Below are 25,149 nucleotides of genomic sequence, written 5' to 3' on the forward strand. Positions count from 1 at the left end.
GAATTTCACAGGGTATATCCTGTTTGGAGTGAAATTGGACCAAATTGTGGTTACCCTAGCCACCACGATGGCTTTCCTTTAGCTCCATAGGCTCAGATCTCCACTTTTTCATCCACAAGGTGAAGTTAACGGTCATTCGTTACCCAGACAAACGACTTTCTCAAAGACTACTAAACCCAAAACCAAATAGGCCTGGGCTACAAGACGTCCACCTACCAAGTCTGACGACAAGCAACTTCCCCGCACAAACGACTTCCTCAAAGACTACTAAACCCAAAACCAAACAGGTCTGGGCTATAAGACATCCACGTGCCAAGCCTGATGGCAAGCCCTCAACCTGACGGGCCGGACCTCCCCTTGGGGGACCACAGAGTGGGATGCTGACTTCTTCAGTTCGCATATGTCTGGCGCCTGACTACAGATGCCTGGGTGCAAGAAGTGGTCTTTCACGGGTACACTGTCTCGTTCAGGAGGAGGCCCCCTCGACAATTCTTTGGCACAGGCCCCTCTGCAAGGCTGCAGCCCTCCAAGAGGTTATTCAATCTCTCCTCCAGTCAGGAGTGATAGTACCTGTCCCTGGATCAAAACGCAAGACCTATGCCACCAGGGAGTCAGACTACTTCCTTATCTGGACGTGTTCCTTCTTGCACACTTCCCAGAGGTTCTACAACGCCATCTCCAACTAACTATTGCCTTACTGCAGCACCATAGTTGGCTCATCACCTGGAAAAAGTCATCATGCTTTTACAACGAATGCTACATCTGGGAACTCAACTCGATTCTCTTGTCGAGACTTTTCTTGCCTGTGGACAAGATTTCAACACTTAAGCAATTTGAGTATGAGGTGCTGAACAGTGTGTGGCCATGCACTCTGCCATGCAAGTCCTAGGGTCTATGGTCTCCGTCTTTGACATAGTATGTCCAGTTCCATTCCTGTTCCCTGCAACAACTGATCCTGTCCTGGTGGAATGGGCAATGCCATCTGATAAGGTCACAGACGATGGTACTCTCATCGGAGGTCCGACTGTCCCTCACCTGGTGGCTCCTGATGGACCTCAACCAGAAACGACCCTTCTGGATTCCGGATTGGGTACTTCTTACCATGGATGTCCGTGGATGGGGCACAATGACCGGACAGCCCTCCTTTAAAAGCCGTTGGACTCTGGCAGAGAGCTGCCTACCGATCAATGTTCTGGAGCTTCAAGCGGTATTCAGGACTCTCACTTTGGCACGGCATTTGCTCTTGGGCAAACTGGTCCAAATTCAGTCTGACAACGCCACTGCAGTGGCCTACCTCAACCATCAGGACGCACTCACAGTTGGAGATGCAGGAGGCGACTCACATTCTCCGGTGGACCGAACGTCATCTTCCGGCTATCTCAGCGGTCTCATCCCAGGGAGTCGTCTTACTGGCTGAAGAAGTCCGTACACACAGCGAGTGGTCTCTACACCCAGAGGTCTTTCAGCTCCTGGTGCACAAGTAGGGCCAACTGGACGTGGATCTCATGGCCTCCCGTCACAACCACAAGGTTCTTGTGTACAGCTCCCAAAGCAGCCTTCGTGGATGCCCTGACTGTACGGTGGCACTGCCGTCTGTCATACATCTTTCATTCAGTCTCCCTTCTACTGTGAGTTCTTCAGAAGAACAAGCAGGAAGTGGGCACTGTTCTTTTGGTGGCTCCAGCATGGCCCAGGCATTATTGGTTCTCAGATCTTCAGCATCTCTCCGACACTCCTTTTCCATTTCCTCTCAGTCCATACCTGCTGTCTCAGGGTTCCTGTCTTCACCTGGACCTAGCCTGTCTTTTACGGCGTGACTCTTGAGTCATCCATCCTAAGGTCCAAAGGTTTCTCTCGCTCTGTGGTTCAAACTATGCTCAGCGCAGAAACCCATCCAGCAGGGTTTGGAGCCCGAGTCCTCGGCTGCAGGGACATCAGCCTACTGCCACCAGCAGCATGGCTGAAGAACGAAGCTCGGTATGTATAGCCCAAGGCCCCGTTAACGGGGTTCCAGGATCAACTGGCAGCTAATCTACAAAGGGGAGAAAAGGCACTGCCATGTACTCATTTCTCCTCAGCAATGCTCCCACAACTGTTTAAAGAAGAGCTGTGGCAACACAGCATCTTAGTGACAGTTCTGCTCCTGAAGCAAAGACCCTGTGGCTTAGTGGGCTAATAACAGAGATCTGTGAACAGGCAGATTAGAGTTTGAATCCCACTCTGGACTCTGAGGGAGCTGTGGCGATGCAGGTTAATCTCTGGTCATCGGGTACACAAACGGGGTGGGTGCGGCATGTGTCTTAGCCGCACACTGCTACTATAGTAGAGGACGGGTGGTGATAGCAGCTGTGGCGACCGTTTGGGCTGCAGTAGGCGGGAGTCATTTAGCAGGCCTTCCCATACTGGAGTGGGGCGCCATTCGCTCCCAGGGCCATTGGGCACTGACACCTGCACTAATATACACTGATGTGAGCTGCTGCTTAGACACAGGGCGGCTGGTAAAGGAGCCGCCCTGGAGCTGAGCCGGTGGCAGCGATGAGCACCATGCAGCCGATAGCACAAACAACACTGTGCCATTCACTCCCGTTACAGTGCTCTGTGAAGAAGCATCTGACCTCAAGGCAGACACATGGCGCCATTCATTCCGCGCTGCTGGCACAGGTGCGGAGGCTCAGCCCACTAATACCAGAGTCAGGTAAACACAGGTACTTGGGTTACAGCCCAGCTCCAGACGTGCGTGCATCGGCGGCACATACGGTTTAGCTTTGAAGGGGGAAGTTATTGTTTCAAACTTGACCTGATAATTCTATGGATCTGTATATGTCTGGATACGTGTGCATATATGTGCGTGTATATCATATATGTATGCATGTATCTGGGTAAATAACAAGATTTATGGTAAGAACTTACCATTGTTAAATCTCTTTCTGCGAGGTCTAGTGTGCTCCACAAGGATTAACATCGGGGTGTAGAGTAGGATCTTGATCCGAGGCACCAACAGGCTCAAAGTTTTGACTGTTCCCAAGATGCACAGCGCTGCCTCCTCTATAACCCCGCCTCCGTGCACAGGAGCTCAGTTTCGTCAACCAGCCCAGTGCAGTAGCAGGTACCAGAGACGACAATCGCTCGTAGCCAAATACACCACACACTCACCACAGGAGAGTGTGCCAGCGACTAATGCCATACCAACCAAAAAGAAGCTAAGTGCGTCAGGGTGGGCGCCTTGTGGAGCCCAGTGGAACTCACCGAAAGAGATGTAACAATGGTAAGTTCTTACCATAAATCTCGTTTTCTGCTGCGGGGTACACTGGGCTCCATAATGATTAACATCGGGAATGTCCTAAAGCAGTTCCTTATGGGAGGGGACGCACTGTAGCGATCACAAGAACCCGGCGTCCAAAGGAAGCATCCTGGGAGGCGGAAATATCGAAGGCATGAACGTGTTCACTGAGGATCACGTAGCCGCCTTGCACAATTGTTCAAGGTTCACACCACGGTGGGCCGCCCAAGAAGGTCCAACCAACCGAGTAGAAAGGGCTTCAATAGTAGCAGGAGCTGGACGACCAGCCTGTACATAAGCATGTGCAATCACCATTCTAATCCATCTGGCCAGGGTCTGCTTGGAAGCAGACCAGCCACGTTTGTGAAAACCAAACAGTACAAAGAGAGAATCAGATTTCCTAATGGAGGATGTTCTCTTCACATAGATCTGGAGAAGCCCGTACCACATCCAAAGATCGTTCTTTGGAAGACCCGTCAGGAGAATTAAAGGCCGGAACCACAATTTCCTGATTAAGGTGGAAGAAAGACATCACCTTAGGTAAATAACTCGGACACGTTCTAAGAACCGCCCGGTCAAGGTGGAAAATCAGATAGGGGGGACTACAGGATAAGGCACCCAAGACCCTTCTAGCTGAAGCGATAGCCAGCAAAAACAAAACCTTAAGGGAAAGCCACTTAAGGTTTGCAGATGCAAAAGGTTCAAACGGAAACTCTTGCAAGGCCTCCAGAACCACCGACAGATCCCAAGGGGCCACAGGTGGTACATAAGGAGGCTGAATCCGCAACACGCCCTGAGTGAAGGTATGAACATCAGGTAGGGCAACAATCTTTCTCTGAAACCAAACCGACAAGGCAGAAATGTGAACCTTGAGGGAGGCCAGACGAAGGCCTAAGTCCAGGTCCTGTTGTAAGAAGGCCAACAGATTGGCAGTACTAAATTTGAAAACATGATTATGAGACGCGCACCAAGTAAAGTAAGCATTCCAGACCCTATGGTAAAGCCAAACCGAAGCCGGCTTACGGACCTTCAACATAGTTTGAACGACCGCCTCAGAAAAACCCTTGGCCCTCAAGATGGAAGCTTCAAGAGCCACGCCGTCAAAGCCAGACGGGCCAAGTCCTGGTAGACACAAGGGCCCTGAACGGGGAGGTCTGGTCATTGTGGAAGCAGAAGGGGACGATCTAGCGAGAGGACCTGTAGATCAGAGAACCAGTGCCCCCTGGGCCACTCTGGAGCAATCAGAAGTAGGTTTCCTCCTTCTTGTTTGAACTTCCGTATTACTCTGGGAAGGAGTGACATCGGAGGGAACACGTACGGCAGCTGAAAGTTCCATGGAATTGCCAGAGCGTCCACGAACGCTGGTTGAGGATCCCTTGTCCGTGCTCTGAAGACCGAAACCTTGTGATTGGGACAAGAATCCATCAGGTCCACATCTGGAAGGCCCCACATGTCCACGAGAAGTTGAAATACCTCTGGATGGAGGCTCCACTCTCCGGCGTGTATGTCCTGACGACTGAGAAAGTCCGCTTCACAGTTTAGGACCCCCGGAATGAACACTGCGGATATGGCCGGCAGATGGCGTTCTGCCCATTGAAGAATCCGTGATACTTCCCTCATTGCCATGCGGCCCTGCGTGCCGCCTTGATGATTGATCTATGCCACCGTGGTGGCGTTGTCAGACTGTACTTGAACAGGTCTGTTCTGTATCAAATGCTGGGCCAGGTTTAGTGCATTGAAAACTGTCCGCAGTTCCAGAATGTTTATCGGGAGTAGAGAATCCTCCTTGGTCCACCGACGTTGAAGGGAGTGTCGTTCCAACACAGCGCCCCAACCTCTCAGACTGGCATCCGTCGTCAGCAGGACCCAGTTGGATATCAAGATGGGACGGTCCCTGCTCAATCGACGGTCCTGAAGCCACCAGCTCAGTGACAGGCGGACCTCCGGAGACAAGGAGATCATGTGAGATCTGATTCGGTGAGGCAGGCCGTCCCACTTGGTCAGAATTAACTTCTGGAGAGGGCGAGAATGGAATTGAGCATACTCCACCAAGTCGAAAGCCGACACCATGAGACCTAGCACTTGCATTGCCGAATGTATCGACACTTGCGGATGAGATAGGAAGCATCGAATCCTGTCCTGAAACAAGAACAACCGCTGGTTGTGAGTGTCCAATAATGCTCCCAGGTGCCCCATGCTCCGAGCAGGAACCAGGGAAGATTTCTTCCAGTTGATTAGCCACCCGTGGGCTGTCATGAACTGGACAGTCAGATCTAGATGACACAGAAGTTCTAGGGAATTTACCAGGATCAACAAATTGTCCAAGTACGGTAGGATCCTGACCCCTTGACAGCGAAGTACAGCCGTCATTACTGCAATGACTTTGGTGAAAACCCACGGAGCCGTTGTCAAACCAAAGGTTGCCCACCGCAAACCTCAGGTACTGCTGATGAGACACTGCAATAGGAATATGCAGGTAAGCATCCTGTATGTCCAGGGAGACCATATAGTCCCCAGGCTCCAAGACCAGAACAATAGAGCGCAGAGTTTCCATATGAAAATTGGAGACCCGCACAAACTTGTTCAAGGACTTCAGATTGAGAATGGGCTGCGAAGACCCGTTCGGTTTCGGGACTAGAAACAGCGGTGAATAGTACCCCTTGCTTCTCTGAGCCAGAGGCACCTGTACTACCACTCCTGTGGTCAGGAGGGAATGTACCACCGAATGCAGAGTGTTTGCCTTCACCTGGTCCAAAGGTACCTCTGTCAGGCAAAATCGATGAGGGGGGCGGTTCTTGAAGGGTACGGCGTAACCTCGAGCGACGACTTCCCTTACCCAGACATCGGAAGTGGTCTTCAACCATTCCTGGGAAACACCTAGAAGCTGGCCCCCCACCCTGGGATCCCCCAGGGGGTGGCCCGCCCCGTCATGCGACAGGCTTGGCAGTTTTGGAAGCAGGCTGACGGGCAGCCCCGGCCTGCTTTGGTCTGGGCTTGGCAGGTCTGGAAGCACGATTTTGCTTTGGGTACGCCTGACCTTTGGCTTTTCCTGGAGGATGAAAGACAAAGGGAAAGTACTTTTAGCCTTCTGTGCGGAAGGAGCCGTACTAGGTAGGCAAGCTGTTTTAGCAGTAGCCAGATCAGCCACAATCTTATTTAGGTCTTCACCAAAAAAGAATGTCTCCATTGAAAGGAAGCACCTCCAGGGTTTTCTTAGAATTCATATCCACTGACCAGGATCTTAACCAAAGAATACGTCGAGCCAAGATGGACGTAGTGGCAGTCTTGGCCGCCAGCACCCCGGCATCGGAAGACGCCTCCTTAAGGTACAGAGAACCTGTGGCAATATATGAGAGACCTTTTCAAGCATGCTCAGAAGTGTTGGAAGGCAGCTCCGCCTCCAGCTCCTGAGCCCACGCCTCAACAGCTTCAGCAGCCCATGTTGCTGCAATGGTTGGCCTATGCACAGCCCCCGTTAAGGTGTAAATAGCTTTCAAACAACCCTCCACACGTCTATCCGTCGGTTCCTTCAGAGAGGTGACGGTAATTACTGGCAGAGCTGAGGAAACTACCATGCGTGCCACAGGCGGAGGAGTTTCCCAATTTTTACATAGCTCTGCAGAGAGAGGATAGCGTACCAACAGTCTCTTATGCGGTGTGTATTTTGTTCCCGGATTTTCCCATGATTCCTGACGTATGTCAGCCAGGTGTTGAGAATGAGGTAAAATAGGATTTTGGTTACCTACAGGTAAATCCTTTTCTCATAGTCTGTAGAGGATGCTGGGGTCCACATTAGTACCATGGGGTATAGACGGGTCCATCAGGAGCCATTGGCACTTTAAGAGTTTGAGAGTGTGGGCTGGCTCCTCCCTCTATGCCCCTCCTACCAGACTCAGTCTAGAAACTGTGCACGAGGAGACGGACATCTTCGAGAGAAGGATTATACACAGACAGTGGTGAGATTTGTACCAGATCACACATACAAGGCACGCCAAGCCAACGTAGCTTGAACATTCAGCAACTGCTGAAACATTACTTACCAAGTAACAATGCAGTACACAACTAAAACGAAGTGGTACTGAACCAAATAACATTTGCAGGAAAACAAAGCGCTGGGCGGGCGCCCAGCATCATCTTCGGACTATGAGAAAAGGATTTACCGGTAGGTAACCAAAATCCTATTTTCTCTTACGTCCTAGAGGATGCAGGGGTCCACATTAGTACCATGGGGATGTACCAAAGCTCCCAGAATGGGACGGAGAGCGTGTAGGCTCCTGCAGAACTGATTGACTGAACTTCAGATCATCAGAGGCCAAAGTATCAAACTTGTAAAACTTTGCAAACGTGTTCGACCCAGACCAAGTTGCAGCTGGCAAAGTTGTACAGCCGAGACACCCCGGGCAGCCACCCAGGAAGACCCCACCTTACGAGTAGAGTGGGCCTTAACAGATTTTGGACATGGCAGTCCTGCCGTAGAATAAACGTGCTGGATAGTGAACCTGATCCATCGAGAGATCATCTGCTTAGAAGCAGGACACCCAATTTTCTTGGGATCATATAGGACAAACAGAGAGTTCGACTTTCTGTGACGAGAAGTTCTCTTCACATATATCTTCAGAGCCCTGAAGGACTTTGATGTAATTGAGGAGTCAGTAGCCACTGGCACCACAATAGGTTGGTTGATATGAAATGCCGACCCAACCTTTGGAAGAAACTGTTGACGTGTCCGAAGCTCAGCTCTATCTTCGTGTAAGATCAAGTAAGGGCTTTTAGAGGATAAAGCCCCCCACTCGGACACACATCTAGCAGAAGCTAAGGCCAACAACGTGACCGCCTTCCATGTAAGAAACTTGACCTCTACCTCCTATAGGGGCTCAAACCAATCCAACTGGAGGAACTGCAACACCACGTTAAGGTCCCAGGGCGCCGTAGGCGGTACAAAGGGAGGTTGGATATGCAGAACTCCCTTCAAAAAGGTCTTAACCTCAGGGAGGGCAGCCAATTGTTTCTGAAAGAAAATGGATAGGGACGAAATCTGGTCCTTTACAGAACCCAACCTCAGGCCCATATTCACTCCTGTTTGCAGGAATAGGAGGAAACGTCCCAGTTGAAACTCCACCGTAGGAAACTTCTTGGATTCACACAAAGAGACATATTTCTTCCAAATACGATGGTAATGTTTAGACGTTTCCCCTTTCCTAGCCTGTATGAGGGTAGGAATAACCTTTCGGAATAACCGTCCAAGCAAGTATCAGGCACTCAACTTCCATGCCGTCAAACGTAGCCGCGGTAAGTCTTGATAGGCGAAAGGTCCCTGCTGCAGCAGGTCCTCCCGAAGAGGAAGAAGCCTTAGCTCTTCTTGCAGTAGATTCAGAAGGTCCGCGTACCAAGCCCTTCTTGGCCAGTCTGGGGCAATGAGGATCGCTTGAACCCTTGTTCTCCTTATGAGCTTTAGGATTCTTGGGATGAGTGGGAGTGGTGGAAACATGTACACTGACCGGAACACCCACGGAGACACCAGGGCATCCACTGCCACTGTGCCCCTCGACCTGGAACAATAACGCCGAAGCTTCTTGTTGAGACGAGAGGCCATCATGTCTATTTGGGTCAAACCCCAAAAGTCTGTTATTTCCATGAACACCTCTGGATGGAGACCCCACTCCCCTGGATGGAGATCGTGTCTGCTGAGGAAGTCTGCTTCCCAGTTGTCTACTCCCGGAATGAAGATGACTGACGGCGCCAACGCGTGCTTTTTTTGTCCAGAGGAGTATTCTTGTCACCTCTGACATTGCTGTTCTTGTCTTCGTTCCTCCTTGTCGGTTTATGTAAGCCACTGTTGTTACATTGTCTGACTGCACTTGAATGGCCCGATTTCTTAGAAGAGGGGGCCGCTTGAAGAATCCCGTTGTAGACAGCTTTGTTCAAAGGATGTTGATGGGCAGGCCGGCTTCCAGGCTTGACCACCGTCCTTGGAAGGGTATTCCTTGAGTGACTGCTCCCCAGCCCCAAAGGCTCGCATCCGTGGTTAGAAGGACCCAGTCCTGAATCCCGAACCTGCGGCCTTCCAGAAGGTGAGGCAATTGGAGCCACCAGAGGAGTGAAATCCTTGCCTTTGGCGACAGACAAATGCTCTGGTGCATGTGGAGATGAGATCCCGAGACCACTTTTCCAGAAGATCCAGTTGGAAGGTCAGAGCGTGGAGAGCCTCATAAGAGGCCACCATCTTTCCCAATAGGCGAATGCATTGATGAACTGACACCCGGGCTGGCTTCAGGACATCCCGAACTATAGTTTGTATCACCAACGCCTTTTCCTGCGGAAGAAACACCTTTTGCACTTCCGTGTCCAGGATCATTCCCAGAAAGGACAACCTCTGGGTTGGTTCCAAATGTGACTTTGGAAGGTTCAGAATCCAACCATGACTCCTGAGGAGGCGTGTTGTGAGAACAATGGATTGCAGCAGCTTCTCCTTGGACGATACCTTTATCAGCAGATCGTCCAGATATGGAATGATGTTCACACCCTGTTTGCGGAGTAAAATAATAATTTCTGCCATCACCTTGGTGCTGCGGAAAGGCCGAATGGCAGGGCCTGGAACTGGAAATGACAGTCCGGCAATGCGAAACGGAGAAAAGCCTGATGCGGCAGCCATATCGGAATGTGGAGGTACGCATCCTTGATATCCAGGGATACCAGGAATTCCCCCTCTTACAGACCTGCTATCACCGCCCTGAGAGGCTCCATCTTGAACTTGAACTCCTTTAGAAAGGGGTTCAATGATTTTAGGTTCAGAATGGGCCTGACCGAACCATCCAGTTTCGGTACCACGAAAAGGTTCAAATAATAACCTTTGTTCTGCATGTGAGGTGGTACAGGTAAAGGCCTGTGCCTCCACCAATTTTTGGACAGCGTCTTGTAGTACAGTGCTGTCTGCCAACAAAGGGGTTTTTTACTAATATTCGTGTTTGAGTAGAGTTTAAACTCATTTTTTATCGGGTGCATTTTCATGCAACTTTTTGAATATTTATGCTAATTTACGAAGCTGTCGAGTTATTTGTTTTCGTGTTTTCCAATGTCGATGGCAGTCGTATTTTTTTGGGCCATTTACGGCCGTCATTGACGTTTGTGTTCGTGTTTTTGTTGTTTTTACTTGATTTTTTTCAATGCTAAACGCGGCAGGGTTATTTACCAACCACGGCCGCATTTTTACTTTTAGTTTCAATTTTCATCCACGTTCGTGATTGGTTGTGTTTCAGATGTAGGAGTGTCTGTGCGCAACCATATAAATACGCCCCAAACCGTCCGCACCTCGTGGGTTTAGTTAGTGGTGAGGAGGGAGGTTGTGCTGTGGACGTTGGTGAGTAGTTGGTTTGGTGAGGAGTTTTGTTAGCGATTTCTGAGTGTAGTATTGTGTTTGAAAGTAGTCTTGTCATTCTTGTAGTCTTGTTTTTTTTTTTTTTGTCTCATTTTTTGTCCAAGTTTTTTTGCTTTATAGTCCCTTGTCAGTGTTTGTGTGTGTGTTGTGCAGTGGTAGAGGAGGAGTGTGTTTGTCTTACTATTTTTCTGTGTTAATTGTTGAACCACACAATTATGTCTGACTCAGAGGTGGGTGAGGTGGAGGGTGTGAGTGAGGGGGAGGAGGTTGGTCAGGTGGAGGTATGATGTTAGTGAGGTGGGTGAGGTTGCTGCAGCAGCCTCAAGTGATAGTGACAGTCAGACAGCTCCGCAGCCACGCACCACTACTAAGACTGGGCGGAATGTAAAGTTTAGTTATGCTGAAAATGTGGCATTGGTGCGGGAGCTGATGAAGTATCAGCGGCGGCTACTTGGGCCTGATTCCGCGAAGGTGCCAACACAGAAGACGGTGTGGGCGAAAGTTGTTGCTGCTGTAAATAGTGAGGGGGTGGTCAAGCAAACGGAGGACACGTGCCGCAAACGGTACTATGACATAAAGCGACGTGTCAAGTCCAAAATGGCCAAGGAGGCGAAGTCGGCTTGCAAAACCGGTGGTGGACAGCCCTTTATTGCCAGATATCTGGACTATGAGGAGCCCATGCGGAGTTTAATACCTCCTGAAGTAGTGTCTGCAACCCATGTCCGTGATTCCGATCGGCCCAGGAAGGATGGTGAGCATGTGTATTTGTCTTAACATTCTATTACATTACTTCTGTCTTAATGTTTTTTGTAAATGTGTGTCATGTGACGTTGCCTATTAATCACATCTTCAAGTGTGCATCAGCAAAGACATCGTTTTGGGTAATGTTTTCAACAAAAGCCAATGTCACATAGTACTTTATTGTATGTCATGGGGTATTTTTACAGTACATTTTCCATGTGTAGTTTGGACTTGGTGTGTCATAGCATAGTCCAGCATAGTGCATAGTCCAGCAATAATGTTTTCCTTTAGCACATCTTACAGTTTGAAAGTAGGACTGTTTTCTATTTCAGTTATCCATGTGCAATGTTTCCAAAACAGTGGTTGACATGTTAAGAGGCTGGAGTAGTGCAAAGTCAATTTGAAGCCAGTTACATGTGTAATTTCATTAGTACTGAATGTAATCTTGTTTAAGGCAAACCCACTATTTGTTGGTTCAGTTTTAGGCTGTATTTGTACCCTGTCACAACACTGCAGACTTAAGGCCCATACACACTTGACGATAAAATGAGCGACGTCGTTCATTTCAGCCCTCATCAACGACGTCGCTCATTATATCGTCAAGTGTGTATGCATCAGACGACCACCGATGCGCGGCCCCGCGGGACGTTAACGACCCTCGCTTATCTGTGGAGCATGTATGTTCAATTTCCACTATGGTCGTTACCGACCAGAGACGTCGTTGAATGTGTATGGTGTGAAAGACCAACGACCAAGCCACTGTTCACCAGCCCTGCTCCCAGCTCATTATTTTAATAAACTGTTCAGCTTGGATGCTTCAACGATGAATGGTCTTTCGTCTTTGGTAGTGTGTATGCTCATGTCGTTTGCTCAGCTGTTCAAGGAAAGTTCAAGGGAAGTCGTTAACGACGGTCGTTAACGATGTGTGCATCGTCAAGTGTGTATGGGCCTTTAGTTACCTTACTATTATGATGGGTTTTTTTGTTTGTTTGTTTTGCTCATATTGTGCTAATGTGTGTTTGGAGTGCCACATCACAGAGCATTTTCTATATTGCATTTTTCATTAATTACATTACATTTGAAAATGAAGATGTGTGTGTTTTTGCTTGTTAAGTGTATGTATTTGTAATTGTGTCCTATGTCTGTGTCCTGTACATTCTTTCCTGTGTTGCACTTACCATAGTGCATATGGCTATTGACCAATGTGTGTGTTTGTAATTTTTTTTTTTTGTGCGTAATTTTTAATCCCTAAATAAAGAACCATTTTTGTAAGATGTAATGTTTATACACATAATGGGTGGCTGCATCAACAATAGCATGAATAAATAAGTTCTTTTATTTGTTTCATGATTTATGGTGTTGAAAAAAAGCAGTACTGCTCATCCTACAGTCACTCCCATGACAACTGATGATGATGACGCACCGGAAGCAGGTAAAGTGTCCATTGTAGTATAGGTTATGTTTGTAAAGGAATGGCCATAACAACATTACACTTTAAATCCTAGGTCCACCAAAAGAAGTCTTCAGCAGCAGAAGGCGGACTCCTGTACCACACCAACAAATAATACATGTGCCAACAAAGAAAGCAAGGTCTGATGTCCAGTCCCAACCACAGCAGGTTACCCTGCCACGAAGATTGTCCTCAGTTTCTTCGGTCCCACCACTCCAAATTTTGGACACACCTCCAAGACACCAACCACACTCCCCTCATCTTGATTGTGAGTAAGAAACTGTAATTTAAAAAAAAAAAAAGTCATCTCGTAATAATCCATTTAATTAGACTAATTAACTCAAAATCCATCAAAATCTGCTATACTTACAGAAGTCACTAAAACATCAAATAGTATCTGAGCAAAATGGCCTTGTCCACATCCAGTAAAGCTATGTATGTCCACTTCAGCCATACAGTAGCAGATTGTGTGGAAGATGCTGCAACATAAACACATGTGTAAGCTTGGCAAATAGTAAGGTTGTTTTCCACAATTTCACATGTGTGTTTGTCCTAACATTGGCACCAACATGCAAAAACATTACTATGTTTTTGTTTTAGACACTATAAGGCAACACATTATGGTTTAAACTGTGTTTTTATGGTGGAGTATGTCTGATCTACCATACAACTCATGTGCTTGCTTTAAGAATGAAGTAACCAGACACATTTGCCACAAACAGGCATATGTCTGTATTTAAGTTCAAAGTGATGATGTTGCTATGCTGATATCTGAAAGTACCATTCAAATACATGTGTTCCATGTTTATTGCTTTGTATTAATTTCTCTAACATATGGATAACTAACGGCAAAATGATTCTAATTCCAGATTCTAGTACTGGTACCAGCATCCCTACACAACAGCAGCAACACAGTGACATGGATGAGACAATAATTTTACAAATGCAGCCAGTAATCGAAGGAATCAGCCACCCAGCACCTGTGAGTACACCACCATAGCAAAGCACACCACCACAACACAGCCCAACAACACCAGTAGCACAAGGTCCTGATCAAGTGTTTTGGGACAGTTGGGCTACACAGCAGGCCACTAATCAAGATTGCCTGCGTAGGCAGACCCAAATTTTTTCAAGCGTACCATCTCACCTCAGAAGAATCAGCAGAAATATCAGTCGCCAAAATGAACCAACCACCAGAATTGCCAATACCATGGAAATCATGCGTGCAGACATTACACATGTCACGGGCAACTTACAACCCATAATGGAAAAACAGCACAGACAACAGCAAAGCTATATCAACATCTTAGAAAACAATCAAATGATCAATGAATCTATCACCAGAATTTTAGAAAATCAAAATGCTGCAACATGTGAACTCAATGCCACCCTCACTAACCTCAATGAAACACTCAGATCCCAGCACCAACAGCAACCAAGCAGCAGTTCTGGTACGACTACTCCAATTATATCGCCAGTGTCCTCACCACCAATGCGCTCCACCAGAGCACGCCAACACAACAGTGGTAAAGGCAAAGGCCAGTCCAAGCAGCCACCCAAAAAAACATAAAAAATATAGACACCGATTTCTGTAAAGAGAAGAAAATAAACACAGTTAGTAAGTGTATGATTGTCAGAATATATATAACACTTAGCACCTTGTCAATTTTTACAACATCATTAATTATAACTGTTACAAACAACAGGATTTTTAGCAGCACATTTATTCTTTCACATCTTTTTTTTTTGAGGAGGAAAATGTTCTTTGAGCTGCACATTGATCTTAGCCTGCAGAAACAATACCACTTGATTTGATTAACTAATTAATATCTCTTGATTCCAATCACTCTCATATCCTGCAGACAGACTAATTGGCAGCCATACAGAATGTCTTTAGCCTGCAGAAACAATACCACTTTATTTGATTAATTAATCTCTTGATTCCAATCACTCTCATATCCTGCAGACAGACTGATTGGCAGCCATACAGATTAATCCATGAACAATACAACTTACAATGTGAATTTTAACTCTTTTACATTTCTTCTCTAGACAACATTACAATAATAACACAATTGAGTTTGCAAAGAGTGTCCTAATATGTTGTCAACAAATTTAGATAATTCCTTCCCAAAATGATTGACATTATTGTTGTGCCATATTTGTGTGTGGTAAAAAGGAGTAATCAGATTCTAAAACATGATGCAGAACCAAAGTAATGGGAAATATTTGATTCAAACAAATAATGTGTGGAATAATGGATATATGTTGAAAACTGTGTATTGACTTACAAATCTGCAAGTTTACTCCAGCAAACATAACTAAATAAATTTTTTTGGATGAGACTAAGTTTGTGTCCCTTAAATCCGATGGAGCATCACACATAGGGACACATGTATTCCTCAAGGATAACATATTATATGTTGAGAAGTGTTACATTAGGATGTAACACACTTTCCTAAAGTAAATAACATATTCAATTACTATCTGGATTGTGTGTTTAAAATAAATTACAAATATAAGTATTTTAACACTTATACAGACTTCATGCATGTCACTCATAAAATGATGTTTAGTCAATTTAATTAAACACAATACACATGCTGCATTTGTTTAGCATAAAGAGAGGGTATGTTTGTATGTCAGAAGGAGACAGACACATTCTGAGTAATGGTTTTTAAGGGAAAAATTATCAAAATATATTTAGGCTTAGACAACAAATGAAAGAAGCAAAACATACTTACCTTAAAAATAACTATTTATGAGGTCTTGCCTAACCTGCCTCCCTACATCTGTACTCCAAGTGTCGCCAGATGTCTCTAATTCCACTGCTTGCTGGCTTTCTTCATCCTCCTCGTCATCATCAACATGTGGCAGATGTTGTTGCTGATAATGCTGATTATCTTACAGGAATGAAAGCTATACCTTCTATACACTCTAAACACACTTTAAACCTTTAGCCGCTGCGGCCGCTATACTTGGTACACACGCTACGTACTTTTTACGCTATTAGCGTACAGAGTCCTGTACGATGTAAGGACTCTGTGTACAAACGCCGCGCTGACGGTACAATGCACCCGTAGCGCGTACACACCCAATGAATACGCTTTAAACCTTATACAGCAATGCAATGCGTTACTAATACACTTTTAATCCTTAGCTGGGAAAGAAAGACACAACACCGATTTGTAATTAAATCACTGGGTTCCGACACCACAGCATAATATTTCTGAAAGGGGGTTACAATATATACAATACAATATAAGACAATATAACAGAATAATGGCTACAGTCCATGGTACATGCGTGAGTATATTCGCGTGCGCTTCCCGGTCCGGTCCTCTGTAATCTAATAGATAACGTTGTGAGTCTTGTGTCTGACCAGGCCTGCAGCAGCTCTCTTTATACACTTCTTCAAAAAAGCAATACAATAGATACTGTAATCTCTTTGTCCATTGGACACAGGAATGCACATTTACAGTACAGGAGAGGTCATAGGTCTGTTTGAATAGGTGGGCGATGTCTATTTTCACTGCTCTTGTGGGTGGTCTCCTCTGGATTCCCGCCGCATACATAATGTACAGTAAATACAGTTTATATCTATATTCTGCTCCTGCACATAACTATCCGCAGGAACATGCGATCTTCCTCAAACCAACACCGGAATGTTTCCCTTAAAATACCTTACAGCTGGATACCAAACACCACCTTGTAACTTTGTTCTGTCCCCTCCTATCCTGTAAAGGTGAATCTTTTTGTTCTGTTACCATTTAAACTGATGTTAATTTCTGATGTGGTGCAAGGAGAATATGTGTACATTGTGCACTATTTGGATTAAAATAAGAATTTACTCACCGGTAATTCTATTTCTCGTAGTCCGTAGTGGATGCTGGGGACTCCGTTAGGACCATGGGATAGCGGCTCCGCAGGAGACAGGGCACAAAATTTAAAAGTTTGACCACTAGGTGGTGTGTACTGGCTCCTCCCCCTATGACCCTCCTCCAAGCCTCAGTTAGGATACTGTGCCCGGACGAGCGTACACAATAAGGAAGGATTTTGAATCCCGGGTAAGACTCATACCAGCCACACCAATCACACCGTACAACTTGTGATCTGAACCCAGTTAACAGTATGATAACGTAGGAGCCTCTGAAAAGATGGCTCACAACAATAAACAACCCGATTTTTTTGTAACAATAACTATGTACAAGTATTGCAGACAATCCGCACTTGGGATGGGCGCCCAGCATCCACTACGGACTACGAGAAATAGTCCGTAATAAATTCTTATTTTCTCTGACGTCCTAGTGGATGCTGGGGACTTCGTCAGGACCATGGGGATTATACCAAAGCTCCCAAACGGGCGGGAGAGTGCGGATGACTCTGCAGCACCGAATGAGAGAACTCCAGGTCCTCCTTAGCCAGGGTATCAAATTTGTAGAATTTTACAAACGTGTTCTCCCCTGACCACGTAGCTGCTCGGCAGAGTTGTAATGCCGAGACCCCTCGGGCAGCCGCCCAAGATGAGCCCGCCTTCCTTGTGGAGTGGGCATTGACAGATTTAGGCTGTGGCAGGCCTGCCACAGAATGTGCCAGTTGAATTGTGCTACAAATCCAACGAGCAATCGTCTGCTTAGAAGCAGGAGCACCCAGCTTGTTGGGTGCATACAGTATAAACAGCGAGTCAGATTTTCTGACTCCAGCCGTCCTTGAAATATATATTTTCAATGCTCTGACAACGTCCAGCAACTTGGAATCCTCCAAATCGCTAGTAGCCGCAGGCACCACAATAGGCTGGTTCAGGTGAAACGCTGATACCACCTTAGGCAGAAAATGAGGACGCGTCCTCAATTCTGCCCTGTCCGAATGGAAAATCAGATATGGGCTTTTATACGATAAAGCCGCCAATTCCGACACTCTCCTGGCTGAAGCCAGGGCCAGTAGCATGGCTACTTTCCATGTAAGATATTTCAAATCTACCGATTTGAGTGGCTCAAACCAATGGGATTTGTTTGAACCTTAATGGACCCTAATTTGAGGCCCATAGATAATCCTCTTTGCAGGAAATGTAGGAATCGACCCAGTTGAAATTCCTCTGTCGGGGCCTTCCTGGCCTCACACCATGCAACATATTTTCTCCAAATGCGGTGATAATGTTGTGCAGTCACCTCCTTCCTGGCTTTGACCAGGGTAGGGATGACCTCTTCCGGAATGCCTTTTTCCCTTAGGATCCGGCGTTCAACCGCCATGCCGTCAAACGCAGCCGCGGTAAGTCTTGGAATAGACACGGTCCCTGCTGAAGCAGATCCCTTCTTAGAGGTAGAGGCCACGGATCTTCCGTGAGCATCTCCTGAAGTTCCGGGTACCAAGTCCTTCTTGGCCAGTCCGGAGCCACTAGTATCGTTCTTACTCCCCTTTGCCGTATAATTCTCAGTACCTTGGGTATGAGAGGCAGAGGAGGGAACACATACACTGACTGGTACACCCATGGTGTTACCAGAGCGTCCACAGCTATTGTCTGAGGGTCTCTTGACCTGGCGCAATACCTGTCCAGTTTTTTGTTGAGGTGGGACGCCATCATGTCCACCATTGGTCTTTCCCAATGGACTACAATCATGTGGAAGACTTCTGGATGAAGTCCCCACTCTCCCGGGTGAAGATCGTGTCTGCTGAGGAAGTCTGCTTCCCAGTTGTCCACTCCCGGGATGAACACTGCTGACAGTGCTATCACATGATTTTCCGCCCAGCGAAGAATCCTTGCAGCTTCTGCCATTGCCCTCCTGCTTCTTGTGCCGCCCTGTCTGTTTACGTGGGTGACTGCCGTGATGTTGTCCGACTGGATCAACACCGGCTGACCCTGAAGCAGAGGTTTTGCCAGGCTTAGAGCATTGTAGATTGCTCTTAGTTCCAGTATATTTATGTGAAGAGACGTTTCCAGGCTTGACCACACGCCCTGGAAGTTTCTTCCTTGTGTGACCGCTCCCCAGCCTCTCAGGCTGGCATCCGTGGTCACTAGGACCCAGTTCTGTATGCCGAATCTGCGGCCCTCTAACAGATGAGCACTCTGCAACCACCATAGCAGAGAGACCCTTGTCCTTGTCGACAATTTTATCCGCTGATGCATCTGCAGATGCGATCCGGACCATTTGTCTAGCAGATCCCACTGAAAAATGTGTGCATGGAATCTGCCGAATGGAATCGCTTCGTAAGAAGCCACCATTTTTCCCAGGACTCTTGTGCATTGATGCACAGACACTGTCCCTGGTTTTAGGAGGTTCCTGACGAGTTCGTATAACTCCCTGGCTTTCTCCTCCGGAAGAAATACCTTTTTCTGAACAGTGTCCAGAATCATCCCTAGAAACAGCAGACGTGTCGTCGGGATCAGTTGGGATTTTGGAAAATTCAGAATCCACCCGTGCTGTTGGAGCACTACTTGAGTTAGTGCTACTCCGACCTCCAGCTGTTCTCTGGATCTTGCCCTTAATCAGGAGATCGTCCAAGTAAGGGATAATTAATACGCCTTCTCTTCGAAGAAGGATCATCATTTCGGCCATTACCTTGGTAAAGACCCTGGGTGCCGTGGACAATCCAAACGGCAGCGTCTGAAACTGATAATGACAGTTTTGTACCACGAACCTGAGGTACCCTTGGTGTGAAGGGCAAATTGGGACATGAAGGTAAGCATCCTTGATGTCCAAGGACACCATAAAATCCCCTTCTTCCAGATTCGCTATCACTGCTCTGAGTGACTCCATCTTGAACTTGAATTTTTGTATGTACAGGTTCAGAGATTTCAGATTTAGAATAGGTCTTACCGAGCCGTCCGGCTTCGGTACCACAAATAGCGTGGAGTAATACCCCTTTCCCTGTTGTAGAAGGGGTACCTTGATTATCACCTGCTGAGAATACAGCTTGTGAATGGCTTCCAATACCGTCGCCCTGTCTGAGGGAGACGTTGGCAAAGCAGATTTTAGGAACCGGCGAGGGGGAGACTTCTCGAATTCCAACCTGTAACCCTGAGATACTACCTGCAGGATCCAGGGGTCCACCTGCGAGTGAGCCCACTGTGCGCTGAAATTCTTGAGGCGACCCCCCACCGCCCCTGAGTCCGCTTGTAAGGTCCCAGCGTCATGCTGAGGCCTTTGCAGAAGCCGGGGAGGACTTCTGCTCCTGGGAAGGGGCTGCTTGCTGCAGTCTCTTACCCTTTCCTTTGCCTCGGGGCAAATATGAATGTCCTTTTGCTCGCTTGTTCTTATAGAAACGAAAGGACTGCGGCTGAAAAGACTGCGTCTTTTTCTGCTGGGAGGGGACTTGAGGTAAAAAGGTGGACTTCCCGGCTGTTGCCGTGGCTACCAAATCCGATAGACCGACCCCAAATAATTCCTCCCCTTTATACGGCAATACTTCCCTATGCCGTTTGGAATCCGCATCGCCTGACCACTGTCGTGTCCATAGACTTCTTCTTGGACATCGCACTTACTCTTGATGCCAGAGTGCAGATATCCCTCTGTGCATCTCGCATATAAAGGAATGCATCCTTTAATTGCTCTATAGTCAATAAAATACTGTCCCTATCCAGGGTATCAATATTTTCAGTCAGGGAATCCGACCAAGCCACCCCAGCACTGCACATCCAGGCTGAGGCGATTGCTGGTCGCAGTATAACACCAGTATGTGTGTATATACTTTTTAGAGTATTTTCCAGCCTCCTATCAGCTGGATCCTTGAGGGCGGCCGTATCAGGAGACGGTAACGCCACTTGTTTGGATAAACGTGTGAGCGCCTTGTCCACCCTAGGGGGTGTTTCCCAGCGCGCCCTAACCTCTGGCGGGAAAGGGTATAACGCCAATAACTTCTTTGAAATTCGCAGTTTTTTATCAGGGGTAACCCACGCTTCATCACACACGTCATTCAATTCCTCTGATTCAGGAAAAACTACAGGTAGTTTTTTCAGACCCCACATAATACCCCTTTTTGTGGTACTTGCAGTATCAGAGATATGCAAAGCCTCCTTCATTGCCGTGATCATATAACGTGTGGCCCTACTGGAAAATACGTTCGTTTCTTCACCGTCGACACTAGATTCGGTGTCCGTGTCTGGGTCTGTGTCGACCGACTGAGGCAAAGGGCGTTTTACAGCCCCTGACGGTGTTTGAGACGCCTGTACAGGTACTAACTGGTTTGCCGGTCGTCTCATGTCGTCAACCGACTTTTGCAGCGTGCTGACATTATCACGTAATTCCATAAACAAAGCCATCCATTCCGGTGTCGACTCCCTAGGGGGTGACATCACCATTACCGGCAATTGCTCCGCCTCCACACCAACATCGTCCTCATACATGTCGACACACACGTACCGACACAGCAGACACACAGGGAATGCTCTGATAGAAGACAGGACCCCACTAGCCCTTTGGGGAGACAGAGGGAGAGTTTGCCAGCACACACCAAAGCGCTATAATTATATAGGAACAACCTTATATAAGTGTTGTTTCCTTATAGCTGCTTAAATATATATAATATCGCCAAAAAATGCCCCCCCTCTCTGTTTTTTACCCTGTTTCTGTAGTGCAGTGCAGGGGAGAGCCTGGGAGCCTTCCTAGCAGCGGAGCTGTGTAGGAAAATGGCGCTGTGTGCTGAGGAGATAGGCCCCGCCCCCTATTCCGGCGGGCTCTTCTCCCGGTTTTTCTGAGACCTGGCAGGGGTGAAATACATCCATATAGCCTCATGGACTATATGTGATGTATTCTTTTTAGCCAGAAAGGTATTAACATTGCTGCCCAGGGCGCCCCCCCCAGCGCCCTGCACCCTCAGTGACCGCCGGTGTGAAGTGTGCCTGAGCGCAATGGCGCACAGCTGCAGTGCTGTGCGCTACCTCATGAAGACTGAAAAGCCTTCAGCCGCCGGTTTCTGGACCTCTTCTTACTTCGGCATCTGCAAGGGGGTCGGCGGCGCGGCTCCGGTGACCCATCCAGGCTGTACCTGTGATCGTCCCTCTGGAGCTAGTGTCCAGTAGCCTAAGAAGCAAATCCATCCTGCACGCAGGTGAGTTCACTTCTTCGCCCCTGGGTCCCTCGTTGCAGTCAGCCTGTTGCCAGCAGGACTCACTGAAAATAATAAAACTATCAAAACTTTTACTCTAAGCAGCTCTTTATGAGAGCCACCTAGATTGCACCCTGCTCGGACGGGCACAAAAACCTAACTGAGGCTTGGAGGAGGGTCATAGGGGGAGGAGCCAGTACACACCACCTAGTGGTCAAACTTTTAAATTTTGTGCCCTGTCTCCTGCGGAGCCGCTATCCCATGGTCCTGACGGAGTCCCCAGCATCCACTAGGACGTCAGAGAAATATGTAATGTATTTTGATAGCCTTCCATGCGCTCACAAACTCTACTGTAAATACTCATACCACGCGCTAATGCGCAGGACCGCGGGAGCGACCATACGCAAATTGCGAATATGCGCACGCACAGCAGAGCAAGTACGGGCATGGAGGCCATCTGTGTGTAGTTTGTACATGATGTGTGTACTGCATTTTTTTACTTTGACAGTCCACCCTTTGGCAGTCACCAATAACTGCCACTATCTAATCAATAAAAACAGAAAAATATCTACACAATATCTACAGAAGCTTGGAGTTGTCAGAGGAGAGTTGGTGGGAAATGTATGACCTAGTGGGATAGTAAAAGTATGTATGTATGAATCCATGTCTGAGGGGCATGTATCATCGTGCCGTATATGTTCTAAATAAGCTTCGAGGTATTGCGAAGTATACATTAAATCCTTCTCATCCCGTATTAAGGGTCTGTAAATGGGCCAACAAACACTACTGAGCTCTCTTCGGCTTCTTGTTCAAACAAATGGGGTGCACATTTAGTTGATGATACATGGAGGGGGAAACATAAGTGAGGGCTAGTATATGTGGATATCACCTGTCGACTATGTGTGTTATTAACTGGAGGTTGCTGAGATGAAGATAAGACACATATCTAAAATACATTCACATAAACCTTTTGGGTAGGGCAGATGTCTTTTCCGGATGGATGTATCTGGGCAGAGGGGGAAACAAAAGAAAAGCGGGAGAAAGAAACAGGCCATGAAATTCATTTACAATCCTTATCATAACACTGTCTCTATGGATGGGTTATAAATTAAATCTGCTGCTATAACAGCGCCCTCGCTCCTTAGACTCATCAATTTTGTGCCGTGCTTGCGCCGCGTCAGAATTCGAACACACCTGAATATCAAACCAATAATTATGACGACTCCCAGGATACAAAGGAGAAACTTCCCTACACTCATAACATTTTGAGCCCACTCTCCTAAACCTGAGAACCAATTGCATGGAATCAGTTCCTGCTTGTATGCTTGTAACTCCCTTCCCGTATACCTGAAGGGGTCGTCATACATCTCAGTGATATTATCTATCAATTTCGCTAGCACATGGATATACCTATAATTTATAATTCCTCTGGCAGTACGGGTGATGTCTAATGTGAGAAGGAATTGCTCTGTCCTATCTATGAGGTGTCTCTTGACGATGTGTTCATAGTGAGTATGAGTATAAGGAGCCTGAGCACTGCGGTAAACATCTTTCATCTTATCATGGGTTACGGTCATGACCTCTGGCAGTACTCTCCCAATATAACACAATCTCTCTGAGCAAGCCACTTGTACGCCTTCCTCCCACATATGAAATAGGCATCATCTGGGAGAACATAGGGGACAAAATATAACATTACCATATTACAGACTTTCCAAGTAAAGAAACCCATCCCCAGTTCTCCCATCTGCTCAGTACAAGTATCGGGCTGGATGATATGAGCACAATACCCTGGCGATACTTTTCCAACCCACATGGTCTTGCTTCCACGAGTATACCTATACCGAAAATACCTCCCACTGTTGGCTATTTGGCGTACAAGTTCAGAGTCTATGGGTATCCTATCAGCTCTGTGTGAAAAGGTCATTGTCTGGTTATTCCACGTCACTTCCCAATTTCCCGGTTTTCGGTAATTGGAAATATTAAAACATAATAAGGATCTATCTACATGATACTGGTGGAGCTTCAAACTAGGGGGCCTAGAAATATTGAATTTCTTGTCCACCGGTCTCCCACCCCGTAATTCGAGTACCTCATCTATTGCTAAAGGGTACGGTACTAATCCTGACTTGCTCTGACTTTGAGGTACCTGTCAGCACACCCAGCATTCGGTCTGGTTTAAGACCTTACCCACTAGTGAGTGGAAATCACTCAACGGATGACGGTCCATGTCGATATTAAGGTTGGACTGACATCTCTGGATGCACCCATCCTCAACTATATTCTCACAATTCCTACAAATACAATATTCATCAGACAATAACCCCTCACAGTGCCTCCGAGCTCCTTGACTACCAGAGCGCTTACTGATGCCAGCCTTTACTAAAGTGATGTGCTGATCCTGAGATCGTACAAATTCATACTTGCTATCAGAACCCATTCCAGATCCCTGCTCGACCTCTCTGGGACCCTCACAAAAATAATAATTACTCACCGGTAATTCTATTTCTCGTAGTCCGTAGTGGATGCTGGGAACACCGTAAGGACCATGGGGAATAGACGGGCTCCGCAGGAGACTGGGCACTCTAAAGAAAAGATTAGGTACTATCTGGTGTGCAAAACAAGCGCCTATTCACAAAATGTGGAATTAACTGATGGTATAACACGTCTGCAAATAATGATTCCTGAGATGCTGCGCTTGCCGGAATACTATGTGAAGTATTGTAATGGCAACATAAGAAAAAAAGGACAAACGGCTGCGCTGGATGTCAGGAAAAATAAATATGCTGTACAGAGAGCCAACGTTAAAAGCAATATTTATTAAAAATGAAACATTTTACTCCGGTGAGTTAATTTAAGAACAGTCACTAATAATGAATTAATGGTGACTAATGAAACATTTCTGACCGGTAGAATAATTAAGAACAGTCACTGGTGATGAATTGGTGGTGACTTGTGGTGACAGATGGATTCCATCTGTGCACCCTGACCATTATCAATTACCCACCAACTGGAATATGGAATTTTTCCTTTAAGGTCACGTTCATCACATTGATCCTGAGCTACTACAAGTCACCACCAATTCATCACCAGTGACTGTTCTTAATTATTCTACCGGTCAAAAATGTTTCATTAGTCACCATTAATTCATTATTAGTGACTGTTCTTAAATTATCTCACCAGAGTAAAATGTTTCATTTTTAATAAATATTGCTTTTAACGTTGGCTCTCTGTACAGCATATTTATTTTTCCTGACATCC

At 46.8% G+C, this 25,149-nt stretch overlaps 1 long non-coding RNA gene across 1 annotated transcript in view; it reads right to left on the reverse strand.

Annotated features, from left to right (window-relative positions):
- Nucleotides 1-12,709: 12,709 nt before the first annotated feature.
- LOC134931793 (uncharacterized) overlaps nt 12,710-25,149 on the reverse strand; it is a 69,188-nt gene continuing 56,748 nt past the window's right edge. Inside the window, exons 2-4 of the long non-coding RNA XR_010179174.1 lie at nt 14,246-14,435; nt 13,217-13,325; nt 12,710-13,126 (exon numbers count right to left, since the gene is read on the reverse strand). This is a non-coding gene — a long non-coding RNA (uncharacterized LOC134931793). The remainder of the gene's footprint in view (nt 13,127-13,216; nt 13,326-14,245; nt 14,436-25,149) is intronic.

Source organism: Pseudophryne corroboree, chromosome 6 (genome assembly GCF_028390025.1).
Source record: "Pseudophryne corroboree isolate aPseCor3 chromosome 6, aPseCor3.hap2, whole genome shotgun sequence".
Lineage (NCBI taxonomy): Eukaryota > Metazoa > Chordata > Amphibia > Anura > Myobatrachidae > Pseudophryne > Pseudophryne corroboree.